Below are 17470 nucleotides of genomic sequence, written 5' to 3'. Positions count from 1 at the left end.
CCTTTTCTCCAGCCTGTCTGAGCCCCAAGCTGCACCCATGTCACTGCTCTACCCACACCTTCTGCCCTTTCTCACCTGGCCAACCCTCATACAGCCCTAATGACAGCAGAGGTGCCACCTTCTCAATTAATGCACTTATATGATGCTGGAACCATTATTTTCCTTCTAATTCTCACACTGGACTGAAAGCTCCCTGAGAGCAGGCCCTGGGTCTTTTTATTTATCATTATGTCTACAGTAGATGTAGGGGTCTTCAAGTGCCTCAATTCATATTTACTGAATGAATGCACAGGCCTTCTGCCCAGCAGGAATGAACCCACTACTTCCAGAAGTGCCTACATATTGTAAAGGTGCTCTTGTAAACCCTAAACTTGAGTTACCACATATTCCCTAAGGTAAATACCCTATATTTACTTTAGTTCCACTTATAAACCCCTCTTGAGCAGCAACATCACTCAACCACACAGTCCCAACCTGGTCAGTAAGAAAAATTATCCCGCTGATGGCATGGAATTAACAAGGTGGCTCTGAGCATGAAAACACCAAGGCCTCGGGGACCACAGAATATAATCAGGGACAAAGGGGAGGCAATGTGCTGTGGCAGAACAAGGTTAGTCCGTGAGTCAGGAGCAGTGCGGCCAGCTTGTTTCACCCATCCTGAGCCTCTGTGGCATCAGAAAAAGATGCCCCTTTCTCCCGGCCGACACAGCTAGCACACAGCTTAGTAAGCCTAGCACACAGCTTAGTGGCAGAGCACAGGCTGGATTTCAGGCCCTCCTCACCCTGTTGGCCGGGCACCTTTGTTTAATATACGAACTGTACTTCCAGACGCAGCCCTGCACTGACCCCTTTTCATTCTGGCTGGCTCGCCAAACCCCTCTCTTTGAGGTTGCCTTCTCTGCTGGAAAGGGACACATGAGACTCTCTATCTACTTCCAGTAGGATCATTATAAGGATCAGTGTAACAAATATAAAAACATTTTGAGCATGGTAACTTCAGTAACTACAGAAGAAATGTTTGAGAACTACACTTTTGAGTACTACGGGGGGAAGTGTGCTCTCACTCTCCATGTGGAAACAAGACCTCCTTTCCTGGGCTCAGTTTCCTCATCAGAGGACCAAATCCCATGTACTTTCTGGAGGTGGGAGAGGTAGCACTCCTGGCACCCAACGGGCCGCATGCTGTAAGCCCTGATTATAGACTTACTGCTGTGTGGTTTTTCCATATGGTTTTCCCAAACAAGAATCCTGAACATCCGATCTTCGTTCTCCCCATGTGCGCACTGAACAGCAGGGGTATAAGAAGTTGGGTTTAATGGTATTTAATCTAAGATTCCCGAGAGTCCTCTAAATCTGCCTCACCAGCCGGCACCCAAGTACAAAACGCATGGCCTCAATTAGCACCAGAACCTTCCACTACCCTCCAAGTGGGCCTCCTGTTCAGCCTGACCAAAAAAAAACCCACACAACTCTGCAGTAAAAGAGAAAGGCCTGAAACTTATCAAAGATATGGTGGGAATCTTCCCCCAAACCCCTATGTTGAGAAAGGCAGAGTGAGTACTGTGATGCTTCAGGGGCAGGGGGAAGACAACCATGAGAAGGGGTGGGATTCCAGCATGCTTGCTCGAGAGAATACTCGAGAACATCTCTATCTCAGGCAAACAGGGAGAACACAGCTCACTGAAAATCCTGGAATTTAAAAGTAGTAAAAAAGCAAATGTCACACTGGAGACAAACAGCCTCTTGGCTCCTCTTCCAAGCAGAGGCTGCCTGAATTCCTCCTCAGTGTCTCTGAGGCTGGCAAGAGTGCCTGTCTGTCTACTTGAGGACATTTTAGAGTTGTGCCCCCTACATTTGACAGATACATCCGGGTCCCAGGGAGAGGAGAGAAGCATCACGGGGCTCTCAGCAACAACCCGCAGGCTGCAAGTTGGAGGCTCAGGTTTCTCTGGAGAGGCAGTGCTGAAATTCAGGTGCCCCCCGCCCCACACCACTGTCAGTAGGACATTAATGAAGGAAGCAGGCTTTCCTTCCTTCAGTGGAGGGAGGGAGAAGGTCACAGTGAAGGTGACCACACCCTGAGACAAGTGCTGCCTGGGATCACACCTGGGAATGAAGTTTACCTAATTCCTTCAGTAATATTTTCTGCTACCCTGCTTAGAATCATAGTGGACAGAACAGAGTAGGGAAGAGGGGCCAGCCTTAAGCTGGGACTACCTTCTCTAAACTGGCTGGGCATCTTCTCCTGATACACAGCCACCTGGTGAGGAACCATCATGGAACAGGGAAACATAAGCTTTGAAGTCAGCGAAGTTAGGTTCATTTACACAAGCCTCAGTTTTATTTCTTCAATATGGGTAGAATTCTTACTTTGCAGAGTTATGATGAGGCATATAAGAAAGTAAAAGTCTACGTGCATGGCAAGGTATCTGGGGACATAATGGGTGCCCAATGAATGCTTCCTTTCCTTTCCTTCCTTCCTTCCTTCTTTCCTTCCTTCCTTCCTTGTAATGGTAAACCACTTCAGCTACCTTTTCTCTCCAAGAACTTTATAAAAGAGCACTTTATCTTCTACTGGACACAAAAAAACTGCCCCCTTGTCCCCAAATAATAATATTTGGGTCAGATTCTTACAGGAAACAGCTTCTGTTGCCTTAAATGGGAGAGGCAGAAGAGATGGAGTGTGCCTGCATCATTTCCATAAAGCCCCACCACAGTTCTGGGACCATGCTGCCACACTGCCTGTACAAACCTAGAAGGAAGAGACAAAATGGCACATTCTAATGAATTCTGGGCTGTCACAAAGCTGGCTGTGTACTCTCTGGCCAGGTTCCTGCCACTGAGCAGGTTGGGAGCCCCAGGGAAGGTGCCAAGGACTGGACACAAAAGTGGCCACGCCCTGGGGCCCAGCTGCACATGAAGCACGGTGGGGCATGCGCCCAGTCGGGACCTCCCAGTCCCCAGGCTCTGCCTGCTCCACACCCCGGCAGGATGGGTCTTTGGAAAGCACAACTCTGCTCCTGGCTCTCCCTCGCTCAGAAATCTCCCCTTGATCCCTGTGACCCACCAAAGGAAATGGAAGTTCTCCACCTGGCACCTGGGACCCTCTGCAACACCATCACATGGGTCTAATCGGCCTCTCCTCTGAGAACCCCAGACTGCAGTCAAGGGATTAGATCCACACTAACTGAAGCGCTCTCTGCCATCCCCCAAGGCCTGCTCCCCTCACCACCTCCTGCCTGACGCTTTCTCCCTCACCACTGGCTGCACCTCAATCAGACGAGATAACTGTGTCCTTGGTATTCCCACAGAAGAGGGTCTCTCGTGGCACTCCACAAACTTCTTAGGATAGTTATCTGTACACTTACTCTCTTCTACCCCAAGCACGCACGCACGCACACACACACACACACACAACATCATTTGCCTTTTGAGGGCAGGGACTCTTATCTTTTTGCACACAGTAGAGACTCAATAAATACCTGCTGAGGCACATGCTCAGATGCATAAGGACACCCAAAAAAACACTCAATTCTCTCCTATCAGTGGTAAACAGAACATTAACAAAGTCAGGAGTTCTAAAGGAGGACATATGCCTCAGCAGCGACTATAACTTAGTAATAATAACGGCCACCAAGCACCAAGATAGCACTGATCCATAGTACTTGACAGGCACAATCCTATATACTTTCCCAATATTAACTTGCTTCATCCTCACGAAAACCAAATGAGGTATCTATAATTATGGGCACCATATTACAGAAGGGGAAAATAGGCACAGAAAGCTTAGGAACTGACCCAAGGTCACATCTCAAAGAATTGAGCGGGTACCAGCCCTGGGCAGGCTGGCCCCAGAGCTGGCACACTGCACTGGCTCTTGTTAAGGCACTTGGTTACCAAATGGATGCTAGTTAAAAATATCCCTTCTCTCTATAAAACTCCTAAGTACCCTGCAGGCTCTGAAGGAGAAGGAAACATCACCAGGTAAAACCTCAAACTGTCCACACCCACTGCATAGCCAATGAAGAATGGGACTGGTTTTTCCTGTTTAAACTCTTTCGGTAGAAATGAGGCAGCATCTTCCCTGGCCTAGGTCACTGCCTGCCTTGGATTTTCTCTTTGAAGATAATAGATCTGGTCAATTTAAAAGGGCCAGAGGTGAGGTGAGAAACCAATAAACTCCTTAAAGTTTGGCTGCCTAACTAATCAGTGAATTATGTGCTCATCAATGAATCACAGAAATGAGAGATAACAGAGGCCCCCCTGGGTCACGTGCCCATCCCCCTGAATGAGGGATTTTCTCTGCAGCATTTTCTGTGAGTGCTTCTCCAGTCTAATTAGAAATGACCAAGCAATGGGGTTCCCACCACTGCCTCTTGGGGAACTATTCCGCCGTCTTAGAGACCTAATTATTAGGAAATTGATCATTATATTCATACTAAATTCTTCTCCACACAGTTGTATCACATCACTTCTTAATTGTTCTCCTTTTGACCCTGCCTCTTCCTCCCCCAAACAATTCCTCTTAAGCACTTCAATTACTTTTTCCCTCTGCTGATTCCCAGCCAGCCCACCAGGGAATGAAGTTGAGAGGAAAGAGAGAAATGAGCGATGGAGGAGGAAGGAAAAGAGGCCTGGCAGCCCAGGAGGGTCACTGAGTCCACTGGAAGGCCCCTCACATCACTCACAGGCCTTCTCCTACCTGCCAGAAACCACAGCAGACAGCAGGACACTGAGCACTGGAATTCACTCCCATCCTTGACCCCTTAGTGGAGCCTCCCTTGGCCAGCTCCAGGCCTGCCAGTGTGTCCAGCACAGCAAACGGCATGGCGCAGCATCTGGACCTTTTCTGGACATACTCCACTGCCACTGCAGCAGCAGTAGGGTCCTAGACAGGCTGAGGTAAGTCAGGTAGAGCAAATGTATAGAGGGGAGGGCTAGCAGGAAGGAGGGTTCCATTACGAGATCATCCCCTTTGGCATAAGAATGCTGGCCTGAAATCAACAAGTCCCACAATCTCACTTAAGGCAGGAGGGAAGGAAAAGTCAAGAAAAAATGAACTAAGCTCCCAGTGACCCTTGCACAGGTTTGGCCAGCACAGTGTGATTAAATCAAGATCGTGGAGGCCAGCCCCCTGACCAGTGATCCTCATGGAGCATCTGGGCATTACTGTGTCAATGGCTCTCATGTCCTCTCTCTAGACCCTGGCTTGGGTCTTCCCTGGAGAGGGAAGCTGGGAGCAGCACCTCCACACAGAGTTTTGTTGGTTTTGCCCTGTACAGGCCTGGTCAGTGGGGAGTGGAGACAGGAAATCTAATCCACACTCCATTAACCAAGCCAGGGGAAGGGGCATGATTTTGTACTCCACACAAGAGGACTATATGTGCTACTGACTGCCCTGTCCATCTGTCCCCCAAAGACTCTGTTTCTTCTCACCTTAGATAATATCTTACACTCACTCACGCGTCCTTGTAATCATAATTTTATATACCTATAGCCCTCACAAACTTAAGCACAAGCTCACTGAGGGCAGCAATCATGTCTTAAACTTGTACTGTGCTCCTCACAGCAAACAGGACTATGGCCTTCACACACAGCAGATACATCAGAAATGTTTACCAACGAACAAGATTCTAAGGTGTGAGATTCGGCAGGGACACTTATTCTTTCTTTCTGAATGCTTTTCTCATTTTATCTTCCCTTTTACTTGCCTTGCCTCTTCCTTGCTTTCCCCACAAGTTGCTTCTGTGTAGTGCTTCAACAAACTTTTGATATAAGCTTCATCTATATGTCCCCTAGCGGCCTCTCAGGCAGATCCAAAATCCGAGAGATACCAGCACAGAATCACAGAAATTTCAGACCCTTTAGTCCAATTCATTTCTCTTACAGAGGAGCAAACTGGGGCCAAGCAAGACAAGCAACTGCCCAAAGTCACCCATTAAATTAGCTTCAGAGCAGGAACAATTATTTTTTCAAGAAACATGTTGGAATACCTACTATATGTAAAGTTCCATGTTAGATGCAGGGGTTACTAATGTGACTAAGGCTTGATTCCCAAAATTAAGTTCATAGCTTAGTGGAACAGACTGAGATATATACCACTACCTCCAATGCAATAAATACATGCTTTAATAGAAGATTGGGTAAAGTTCTTATAAGACAGGGGAAAGAGAGAGAGAAAGACAAAGGAAGCCTCTTGAGAGAGGTGACACTTGAACCAGGTCTTGAAGAATAAATAGGAGTTGACAAGAGAAGGTTAGAGAGACATTCTAGGACATGAAAACATGTTCAGAAAGCAGCTAGTAAGCAGGATGGCTGGAATCCCAGAGAGTATATGGTTAAAAGGGAAGAGGCAGAAAAGGAGCCTGGAGAGGCAAATTGTGAGAGATGTTGAATATCACACTAAGGAATCTGGATCTGAGTTTTACATGGGCAATGGGGAGTCACCAAAGGTTTTGATCAGGGGAATGACAACACCAAACTTGGTATTCCAGAACGATAGAAAGGGAAGTGACTGAAGTCAAGGTCAAGGGACCAGTTAGGGCTTACTGAATTTGTTCACTCAAGAAATAATAAACTAAGATGTCAACAGAGGGTATAAAGAGGGTCAATGTGAAGGAACATTTTGATGATTGACTCAACTGATTTGCTATAAGGAGGATGAAAAAGAAAAATTCAAAATTGATTTTGAAACTTCTAACTTGGTTAACTAGGTGAATAACTATGCCTTAATGGAGAAAAAAAATTCAAAAAGAGGAGAGGTTTGGGGCAAAAGATACTTTGGTTTTGGAAATACCGAGCTTGAAGAACTAGTTCAGAAGTTCAATGGGGAAGTGTCCGTTAGAAAATATGATATGGGTTTCATCAAGGAATGTATAGCTGAGTAGCTGAAGCCACAGGAGTGGGTAGTCACTCAAAGGAAGAGTGTGGTGTAAGCTGAGAAGAGCCGGTAGAAGAGACTTGAGGATCAGATAAGTGAGAGATGCCAGAAAAGGGGACTGAGGAAGAGACACCAGAGTGGGGAACCATAATGAAATGCCTCAGACACAGGGAGAGCAGGGTCAAGGTGACAGTACAGAGAGGATGGATAAGATGAAGACTCAGAAGAACCAATGAACCAATGGACATTGGGGGATCACCAGGAACTCCAAGAGAGTACACGGTATAATGATGGGAGCAGAAGTCAGATAAAAAATTAGATTGTACTGCCTGGGTACTGCCTGAGGATAAGGAAGAGTGTAGAACATTTTTCACACCCACTGGAGATGAGGACTAACTCAAAAGGAAGGCAAGGTTGAGAAAAGAGGTTTACAAAAAATAGGTTTACTCTATTTTTAGTAAAGGAGAGACAATAATATTTACAAGGTATCAATGCAAGAGAGGGAGAGGATAATTGATGGGTGAGGATTCTAGAGAGTTTAAGTGATGCGACCAAGAGCAAAGGTGGGAGAATGTGGAACATCTCTTAAGGCAAAGAGAACGGAAGAAGGTAAAGGATTAGGTATGTTTGGTGGCAGGATGGAAGCTGAGGAAATTCAAATCTGGTGACCAGTATTTTTTCACTGAAATAGATAAAGTCATCTTCTATGTATGGTTTACAGGTAGATTGAGGACAGTGAAAAAGATGAGAATGGCTACCTCGAGCGACCCATGAAAGAGGTAACTAGAGATGAGTAAATGTCTGGGTCAAGCCTAGAGTGCGGCTAGTGGGGCACCTCGGGCACACAACTTAAGAAGGCACTCATTCTCAGGATCCAGCAAATGCAGAGTTGGCTCCAGGAGTGAGTGTCTCTTTAAATTTTGCATTCTTGGCACCTCACTCACCCCACCCTGGTCCCTGCCCTGGAACTACTAAACAGCTTCACCATTGAGATAAGGTTGAAAATCAAGGATTTTTAATGAGGTAGATCATTCTGGTTAGGAAGTTGTCTTCCATAGTGCCTAGAAGCCCAGGACAAGAAATGAAGAGAGAGAGGGAGAGAGAAGAGAAGGAGAAAGGTAGATGGGGAGAAGGGGAGGATGAGGGAGGAGGGAGAGAGAAATCATTAGCCTGAGACTGGAATGAAAGATAAAACAAAAAGTCAAAGGAGTGAGAGAACTGAATGCTTGTGAGAGTACAGCTGCAATGGCTGTACAAACAGGGCAGGACTAGGGATGGAGGTGGGAGGGAGTGAGGGACTGCTAACATAAGGAGAGGTCAAGAGACCAAGAGTCCCAATGAGACCAAAGAACATATTTCAAGGGCATGAAAGAGTGGGGACTGATAGAAGGATCAGAGGTGGTGGTCAGAAAGGAGGATTTCAGAGTTCAGGATTTCAAACATGGAGCAACTCCGGTTGACGACAAGGGCGAGGAGTTGCTATGAGAGCAGCTGCTGAAGTGAAGTTGTGGTGGAGATTGGTGGAGAAAGAGGCATCAGGAGCTGTGAGGCTGAAGCCCTGGATGAGGCACTCCATGAGAACGTAGCTGCAACAGCTGAAGGAAAAAAAAATCACTCGAATGTCCAAACACATTGTTTTAACATAACCAGAGTGGATAATGATAATTCTTCACATCCACCATCTGTCCTTTTTGCCCAAGTCAAAGTAGTTTTACTAGCATAAGATATAGTGGACTCCTCCTCCCACGTTGGTTTGTGGCTTTCTAGATCAACTCTTCTATGTGATGCATTTACTGCACATCGTTATATATCTTGGGATGATGTTAGATGAAACCATGCAGTAAGGTAAGTATAATTAAGTGCTATTGTAATACCATCAAGAACAAAGCTTCTTCTATCTTCCATAGCTGAAAACTTTCTTTTGATGCTGTGGTAGGTAAAGCTTGTGTGTGGAAGAGGAAGATTTCTATTTCCTATATTTTCTGCTCTAGTGTGTGAAAAGGTTTGTTTCTGTCTTGAGCCCTATTTCCTATCAGTGAGTCAATTCACATTGAACTCCTTAATGAGTAAATAAAGCCACCTGGTCTAGCAGAACTTAACTTTTAAAAAGATAACAGGTAAGTTCTAGCCATTTTTACTGGAACAAAAATACAGTCCAGCATTCAAAGACCTAAAGGCCTGGGTCTGAAGTAAGCACACTTGACCTAAGAGTTTTGATGGAGGTCATTTTATTTAATGATGACCCAGCTGAAGCTAATGAACACTTTTACAAGACTGCATCCGTTAAAGAGCTTGTGTCAGTGCTGGCGCTATTCATTTTGGCTACTCTGCTCCAAGGGAAAAATCCCCTGGAACATTTCAAAATTAATTTCTATAGACTCCACAAAGCTCTTTACATAGAAGAACGCCAAAAGTTAAAAAGTACCACCAAACACTGGAGCACGCACGCATGCAGCTGCTGCCACATAAAGGATATGCAACTTGTCCCAATCTCCACCACTAAAGTGTTCAGCAGACATTTAATAATTATGACTATTGGTATGAGCTCAGTTGGCTCCCTCTCCCTTCATATAGAAAACACTAAGAATATTTTCACTAAATGTCGACATTTTGGAAGGTCTTTATTAAGGGAACACACCTTTGTAACAGTGGAGAAATCCATGATAGACTTCAAGTCTCCTAAGAACAATGACATTTAATAAGTCATTTAGGACCCCATCTCTGAGCTAGTATTTTCTACTATCTTTCCCAAAGAGACATACAAGAATCTTTCCTTTGCCCCAAACAAGTATCTGTCCTTCAAGTACCAAGACAAGTGCCACCTCCTCCAGGAAGCCTTCCTCAAATATTTAAGCCCTCGACACTTCTCCTTTCTGTAGCAAAGGAGAGTTTGGATGGCTTGGGGACCCATGCCTGAAGCGAGCAGCATTTATTCAGACTGTTAACATACCCATGTAAATAATTTAACATTTCCCAATTCCAGCCTAGAACTGGATGTGAATAACGAGTCTATGAGAATCTATACTTCCTTTTGATTTTAGCCCAAAACTCTAACACTTGATTACATATTCTTTTTTATGATATTTACCTATATTAACCTTGAGGGAAAGACATCATATACTTCTCTGTATGTCCAACAGGACATAATGGTGTACATATAAAAGGTGGATTTTAGAAAATGGAAAGTCACACCTAGCACCTAGATCCTAAAAACCAAAGTTTCCAACGCCATTCTCTAATAAAAGGAACCAGAGTTCCTTGGAGAAATGGTTGATTGCAGGGCCAAGGCAGGGAATACACAGGATGAGCCTAAAGCATCATGCAGTGACAGAAAGTATAGAAGTGCTCACAAAACAAAGTGATGAGGGCATGTCAAAAGTTACACAGAATCCAACTTGAAAGAGCTCCTAACGGCCAAAACTGTAACAATTTGAAGAACAAAATAAGGAACAACAGTGTTGGCTTATAATCTAAAATTTAAAATATATATTCACATTACATGTTGTTTATATCTCAATAAAACTGGAAAAATAAAATATATATCTACAAGTCCACATTGATAATAAATAAATGATTGAATAAATACACGGGGAGAAGAGATCAAACTCCCTTACAGAAGTGTTCCAAATAATTTATGTAGATACTCTCCCACCGGGAGGTGGAACTTAATCTCCTCTACCCACCCACCTTGCATGTGGGCTGCACTTAGTGACTTGTTTCCAAAGAGTAGAGTATGGAAGAAGAGTGGGGAGACTTTACAGTGGAGAAAACTGGCAAACACTACCTTGGCCAGGTGATCAAGGATAACATTATCAGCTAAAAGCATGTACCACTCATATGATGTAATGAGAAAGGTACTTCACCTCTACGGTCTTCCCCCCAAAACACAAAAACCCCTGACTAACCATGAGAGAAACATCAGACAAACCCAAATTGAGACATTCTACCTGACAAGTATTCTTCAGAACTGTCAAAGTCAGCAGAAACAAGAAAAATCTGAGAAACTGTCACAGACCAGAGGAGGCTAAGGAAACAACTAAATGGTATGCTGGATGAGATTCTGAAACAGAAAAAGGACATTATAAGACTAGTAAAATCTGAGTAAAATGTAGACTTCAGTTAATAGTAATGCATCAAAGCTGGTTCCTTAGTTATGACAAACGTAAAATGTTATTCATAGGGGAAAGCGTGAGGGACTTAACGGACACTCTACTGTCTTTGGAAATTTTGTAAATCTACGGCTGTTCTAAAATAGTTTATTTTAAAATGGAAAGACTGGGAAGAGAATGGTACCAGAATGGTTTGATGATGTGGTCAAGGTCATACAGCTAGAAGAAGAACTTGACTGAAGCCAGAGCTCTTCAATCCAGTGCAAGATGCTCCTGGTTACACCATGTTAAGAAAGGATAGGAGATGAACGTGACCTCTGGACGGCAAGGTCCCCCTCTGAATAGAATGGCATGTGTTTTAGGGAAGGCAAGGAGGAGGAAGAGCCAGCCCTTCACACTGCCAGGTGGTGTCATGGGGAATCATCACAGGCAGAGGCAGGCGCCTCCAAAACGGCATCATGGACAGAACTGGGTCTGCGTTCGTCATTAGCGTCAGAGGCTAAGGATATCTTCTTATTTTGCTTGTTGTGCCTGTTCTCCTCTGGTGGGGAAAAAACAGAACTTTGGTTCAAGAATTAGTTGAGAGCCAGCAAAAATGAATAGTAATGAGGCTATTTCTATCAAAATAGCTTCATTACCATGCCAGTCTAATAAAACCAAATGCTCAATTCTCTCCAGCAAGAAAGGTGTTGAAGGCAACATCCTTGCACCTTTGGGGAGGAGAAGAATCCATGTTTAAATATTTTAAAGACCTCCTCATTCACACACACTCATTTCTGATTGAGCCAAATTGGGATACACATTTTCTCCAGTACAATCTTGAAATAATCTAAGGCGATAACAAAATAGCACTAGTCTTGGCCCTTTTTTTAATGCTTGGTTTTATTTAAAAAAAAAAAAAAAGAGCACATGCACTTGAGAATGCTATAAAAATCTGCCCTGATTCTGGGAGGGAAAAATATTGTTGAAGATTTAGAAAACTATCAGGGACTGTGTAAAACTATTAAGATTTTCCTTGGTGTTTTTCATGCACAAGACAGCAGACACTGTTCATTCAGTGAGGTAGTGGAAAAGTCTGCCTGCTGAACTCTGCTGCCCTGGTGGACACTGGATCCTAAATGAAGTCAAAGTCGGGATCGTCCCTCTTGCACTGTTGGTGGGAATGTAAATTGATACAGCCACTATTGAGAACAGTATGGACGTTTCTTAAAAAACTAAAAATAGAACTACCATATGACCCAGCAATCCCACTACTGGGCATATACTCTGAGAAAACCATAATTCAAAAGGAGTCATGTACCACAATGTTCATTGCAGCTCTATTTACAATAGCTAGGACATGGAAGCAACCTAAGTGTCCATCAACAGATGAATGGATAAAGAAGATGTGGCACATATATACAATGAAATATTACTCAGCCATAAAAAGAAATGAAATTGAGTTATTTGTAGTGAAGTGGATGGACCTAGAGTCTGTCATACAGAGTGAAGTTAAGTCAGAAAGAGAAAAACAAATACTGTGTGCTAACACATATATATGGAATCTAAAAAAAAAAAAAATGGTTATGAAGAACCTAGGGGCAGGACAGGAATAAAGACGCAGACATAGAGAATGGACTTGAGGACACGGGGTAAGCTGGGACGAAGTGAGAGAGTGGCATGGACTTATATATACTACCAAATGTAAAACAGATAGGTAGTGGGAAGCAGCCGCATAGCACTGGGAGATCAGCTCCGTGCTTTGTGACCACCTAGAGGGGTGAGATAGGGAGGGTGGGAGGGAGACGCAAGAGGGAGGAGATATGGGGATATATGTATATGTATAGCTGATTCACTTTGTTATACAGCAGAAACTAACACAACATTGTAAAGCAATTATACTCCAATAAAGATGTTAAAAATAAATAAATAAAACCTCCCAAGAAAAGAATCGGGTTCTTGTCTCCAACCACGGAGGGGCGCCCATCCGATCTCTAGTATCTCTATCCCTAGAACCCACATGTGACAAGGCTAAATCTCCATGACAGAAGTTGGTTTCTATGCATTGGGCATTCTCCTTTCATTCTTCCTTTCCCCCCACTCATTATAACCTGTAATCAAGGAAGTGCAGAAAGAAATTATGCAAATGAAAAAATATCTCACAAACCATAGAGAACAAACTCCAATCCAAAGATCATTGTCATTTTAGCAGGATGTTATTTGTTTCCTTCAAAAAAGGAATGAATGGGCTGAACTCCAGACTGGTAAGTCACAAGTCACTCTTCTCCTGTTACCACCTTGCCCCTTTTTCTTGTGAAAGAGCCCCAGAAGTTTCTCACTTGGCCTCTGAGTCAGAGCAGTCCGTCTGTCTACTTTGCCAATCCACTAAGAGTCAACTTCAAAGATCATTTTCCACTAGGTAGTAAAACCTTTCCCTTTACACATCTTGAGAGTTCTGACTGTTCACTTTTAAGCCAGAGACTCCAGGCAGGGTGAGTAGAGCACATCATTTGTAAACTCAACTTGCCAGTTTAGCTGGAGGGAGGGTTGGAGTGCTCTCCGAAACGCCACCACGGAGCCCTTTAACACTGAACAGTGCCAATTGTCCACAAGGGGTAACTTGAAACATCTCTGCAACGCACAGCGCCTGGTGCCTACAGCCTGGCTCCAGCTGAGTTTCTACCACTTTCCAAGGACTTCCACGAAACAGCCTCACGGATCCTCACCGGTTCCAGTAAAAGAGGCAGCTTCAAATAAGTTAGAGAAAATTCAAGATGGAAGACAAAAGAATGGAAATCTTCTTGTAGAAATCTGAATCACTTGCCCCTGAGCAATATACTATTATCTTTCTAAACACACCACACACACATACACACACACACATACACACGCAGCTACTGAAAGCAAATCCACTTGTTAATGTTCAACTCTCCTATCTGGCTATGGAACAGGCTAGCAATAAAGGGCAGATAGATCAGTTCTTTTAGGCGAACACACCACCGATAAATCAGAAACAATAAAGCTGGAGACAGGCTTGCTGGGTCCCAGCTGGTATTGCTTATATCTGTCCTAAGCAATCAGGAATCATGAAGAAACTTCTTTTTGGAACGCCTAACCGCAAACTTCACAGTGACCGCTTCAATCCCACATGCCCATGTGCTGCAGGGGGGTGCTGGGGCCTGGATACCTTTATTCTTTTTGACAAGATCAATCAGTCTCTCTGGAATCTCCCCATGGCCCACTTCTGCCTGGCCTGCTCCCACCCTCCACTCCAGCCCATATCTAAGAAAGAAGTTAATAAAACAATGAGGCATCAGCTCCTTCCTTTGCCTTTGCCAGAGGCGAGCCAAACCTTGGTATGTCTTGACCCAGAGCACACCTCCAGCAGGGCAGCTCAGTCATCCCCAAGAGGGTAAACAGAGGCATTGTGCCCTGAAAACCACAAGTGGCAAAATCACACCCAGCAAACCCAAGACCTCAAACAGTGAAGGCTTATAGTCCCACCAGGCCAACAAACCGGATTTCTACCTGGAATCTCTCTCACATCAAACTAAAACTACCAGCCAGGTACAGGCGTTTAGTGATGCAAGATTAGCCAGGAGGATCTGCACACTCATTTTCCCACGGCAGCTCCGGGAATGATGATCGTTCTCTGGCTAGGACCAAGCCCTCCCTCCCACTGTGTCATTTCTCTCACACCTATTCACACACAGAGACACGAGCCCAGACAGTCGTGGTCTAGAAACACACTATGGGCACATCACAGCCTTTGCAAATAGACTGGCCTCTTCTCCAACCTCTCATTGTGGGGGCCACAAATGGCGTCTCATTTTCATTAATTACTGCAGCCTCTACCTATTGTCATCAGAACCTGCCATATGGTTACCATCAGGTGCGCTCAAGTTCCTATTATGTGGCATTCCCGGATGCCCTAAATAGATATTGCAGAATCTGCTTGTGTTCTTACAGGGCCACTTATATTTCAAAGAAGCTCATTCTGCTTCGAGTGATTGCTAAGGGGGGCCTCTCTGTTCAGTGCTGTGCTCTATTGAAAACCCCAGTGCTTCCTAATGAATGCAGCTTCCCTTTTCTCCTACACCACTGCCGTGCAATGCGGAATGTCCTAGACACCGCTACCTTTGGGGAAGAGAATTTAGGGAGTGTTTTTCTATAATTGCAGGCAAGTGAAACGTTGGGGAGGATGCCAGGATGATTAGTGAAAGGGTATATCAACTCTCCCTCAAAACTAGACACATAAAGAGCAAGAATAACCCAAAAGAGCCCCAAAGAAATCATGTCAATAAACTATTGGGCTGGCCAAAAAGTTTGTTCGGGTTTTCTGCAACATCTTATGGAAAAATCCAAACAAACTTTTTGGCTAACCCAATACATCACATCTTGCATGACAATGAAGAAATCATTTTTAAAAATTTTTTTATCTGCCACTGATCAAAATACAAGTGGCTCCCATCTTTTGCTTTTGAGGATACTACAAGAAGAATGTCACTTCATTAGAAACCCCCAAACCATATAATGTGCTCATGAATGCCCACCCCTTCCTGCCCCCATAAGTTCTCTGCTGTCTGATCCCTGAGTGTCTCCATTCTTTTTCTACCATCAGAGGTGTAACCAACTTGGGGCACTCCTCTGTGGATCTGACACTCTGAATGAGGTACAGGGTCATGTGGCCTGAGCAGATAATGTCTTGTTTTAAATCCTGAAATAAACGTGGCATCTTATGGGGCATGATCTTCTATCTACAGTTACAGTGGCTTTTGAGTTACTGGCCCTGTTTCTACTGTTTGCACAGAGCCTTCAGGACAGGACTGATGTTGAACTTTATAATTCTGTGATAGCATTACCATCAGTAGGACTTTTCTAGAAAATTAGTCCAACATATAATTTTGTCAGTTGGTTTATACAGACACACATACTTAAACGTCTATGTTGAACTTGGTTTATAGATACAAACATTTCCTATTTCTGAGTTTAACCTGAACTCACACTTTTCAGAACCTGGGAGCCCTAAAGAGTGAACCACTAGCTCAGCATAAAGGTCCAGAAGTGTGCATTCACACACATACACACACTCCTCCACTGTGATTAGGAAAATGGAAATTTGATGAAATGCAGAATTCTGGCTTAAATTCCAAGTTTCTCTGTTCCAAGTTATATCTTATTAGCCAAAGATTTTCAGAAATGCCCGTAACTTCTCAGGATGGACTAAATTTAATTTTCTATACCAGGGGTCCCCAACCCCCAGGGCACGGACCGGTATTGGCCTGTGGCCTGTTAGGAACCAGGCCACACAGCAGGAGGTGAGCGGTGGGTGAGCGAGTGAAGCTTCATCTGTATTTACAGCCGCTCCCCATGCTCACGTTACTGCCTGAGCTCCACCTTCTGTCAGACGAGCGGCGGCATTAGATTCTCATAGGAGTGTGAACCGTACTGTACACTGCTCATGCAAGGGATCTAGGTGGCATACTCCTTACGAGAATCGAATGCCTGATGATCTTGATGATCTGAGGTGGAGCTGAGGCGGTGATGTTAGAGCTGGGGAGTGACTGCAAATACAGATTGTCATTAGCAGAGAGGTTTGACTGCACAGAGACCATAATAAATCAATTGCTTGCAGACTCATATCAAAACCCTATCAGTGAGTGGCAAGTGAAAACAAGCTCAGGGCTCCCACTGATTCCGCTTTATGGTTAGTTGTATAACTATTTCACTATACAGTACAATGTAATAATAATAGAAATAAAGTGCACAACAAATGTAATGTGCTTGAATCATCCCGAAACCATCTCTCCCCCGCCCACCCCCGGTCCGTAGAAAAATTGTCTTCCACGAAACCGGTCCCTCGTGTCAAAAAGGTTGGGGACCGCTGTTCTATACTGATAACAGAAAAGTCATTGAAACAAGGCACCTTCTGTTTTCCTATAGGCATAAGCTGCTTTAAGGAAGCAAGTGTGACATCAGCATACTCTATCTGTTTGCCATTTTTTTGTAGACAAACTTATGGGTGACAAGGGACGACTGTACCTCTGGCCGGAAGGTATGAAATGTACTCAGCAATTTCTCTGCTTGGTGAGGGGAGTGCCTACATATACAATGGTGATGTCCAGAATGGTCACTGTGGCCTCGCAACCATTTCATAAAACAGAAACCAACCCCATTCAAGGAAAAATGAGTCACCAGAACAAAAGAGCAGGTCAGTATCCAGGGCTCAAGGTCACATTTCTACAAACACCTGCTTGTTCTCAGATAACACCTGCTCAGAATCTCAAACATAAAAGGGGCAGGGCTATATCGATAAAGTCCTCTGCTCTAGGCTGCGAAGGGAGGCACAACTTTCCTGGTACGGTTAAGCGGAGATAATGGGTGGGGAAAATTCCGGAGTGTCTCAAAGGATTAAGTTTCCTCCACTCTGTTTGAGCCCCGACATGGAGACTGGTTGGCAGGCAGTCCAGGCAGCTTTTAGGTACTCCCACAGCCTGTGCTA

Source organism: Balaenoptera acutorostrata, chromosome 12 (assembly GCF_949987535.1).
Source record: "Balaenoptera acutorostrata chromosome 12, mBalAcu1.1, whole genome shotgun sequence".
NCBI classification, from domain to species: Eukaryota; Metazoa; Chordata; class Mammalia; order Artiodactyla; family Balaenopteridae; genus Balaenoptera; species Balaenoptera acutorostrata.
The sequence above is the reverse complement of the archived record's forward strand: the minus strand, read 5'-3'. Positions refer to the sequence as shown.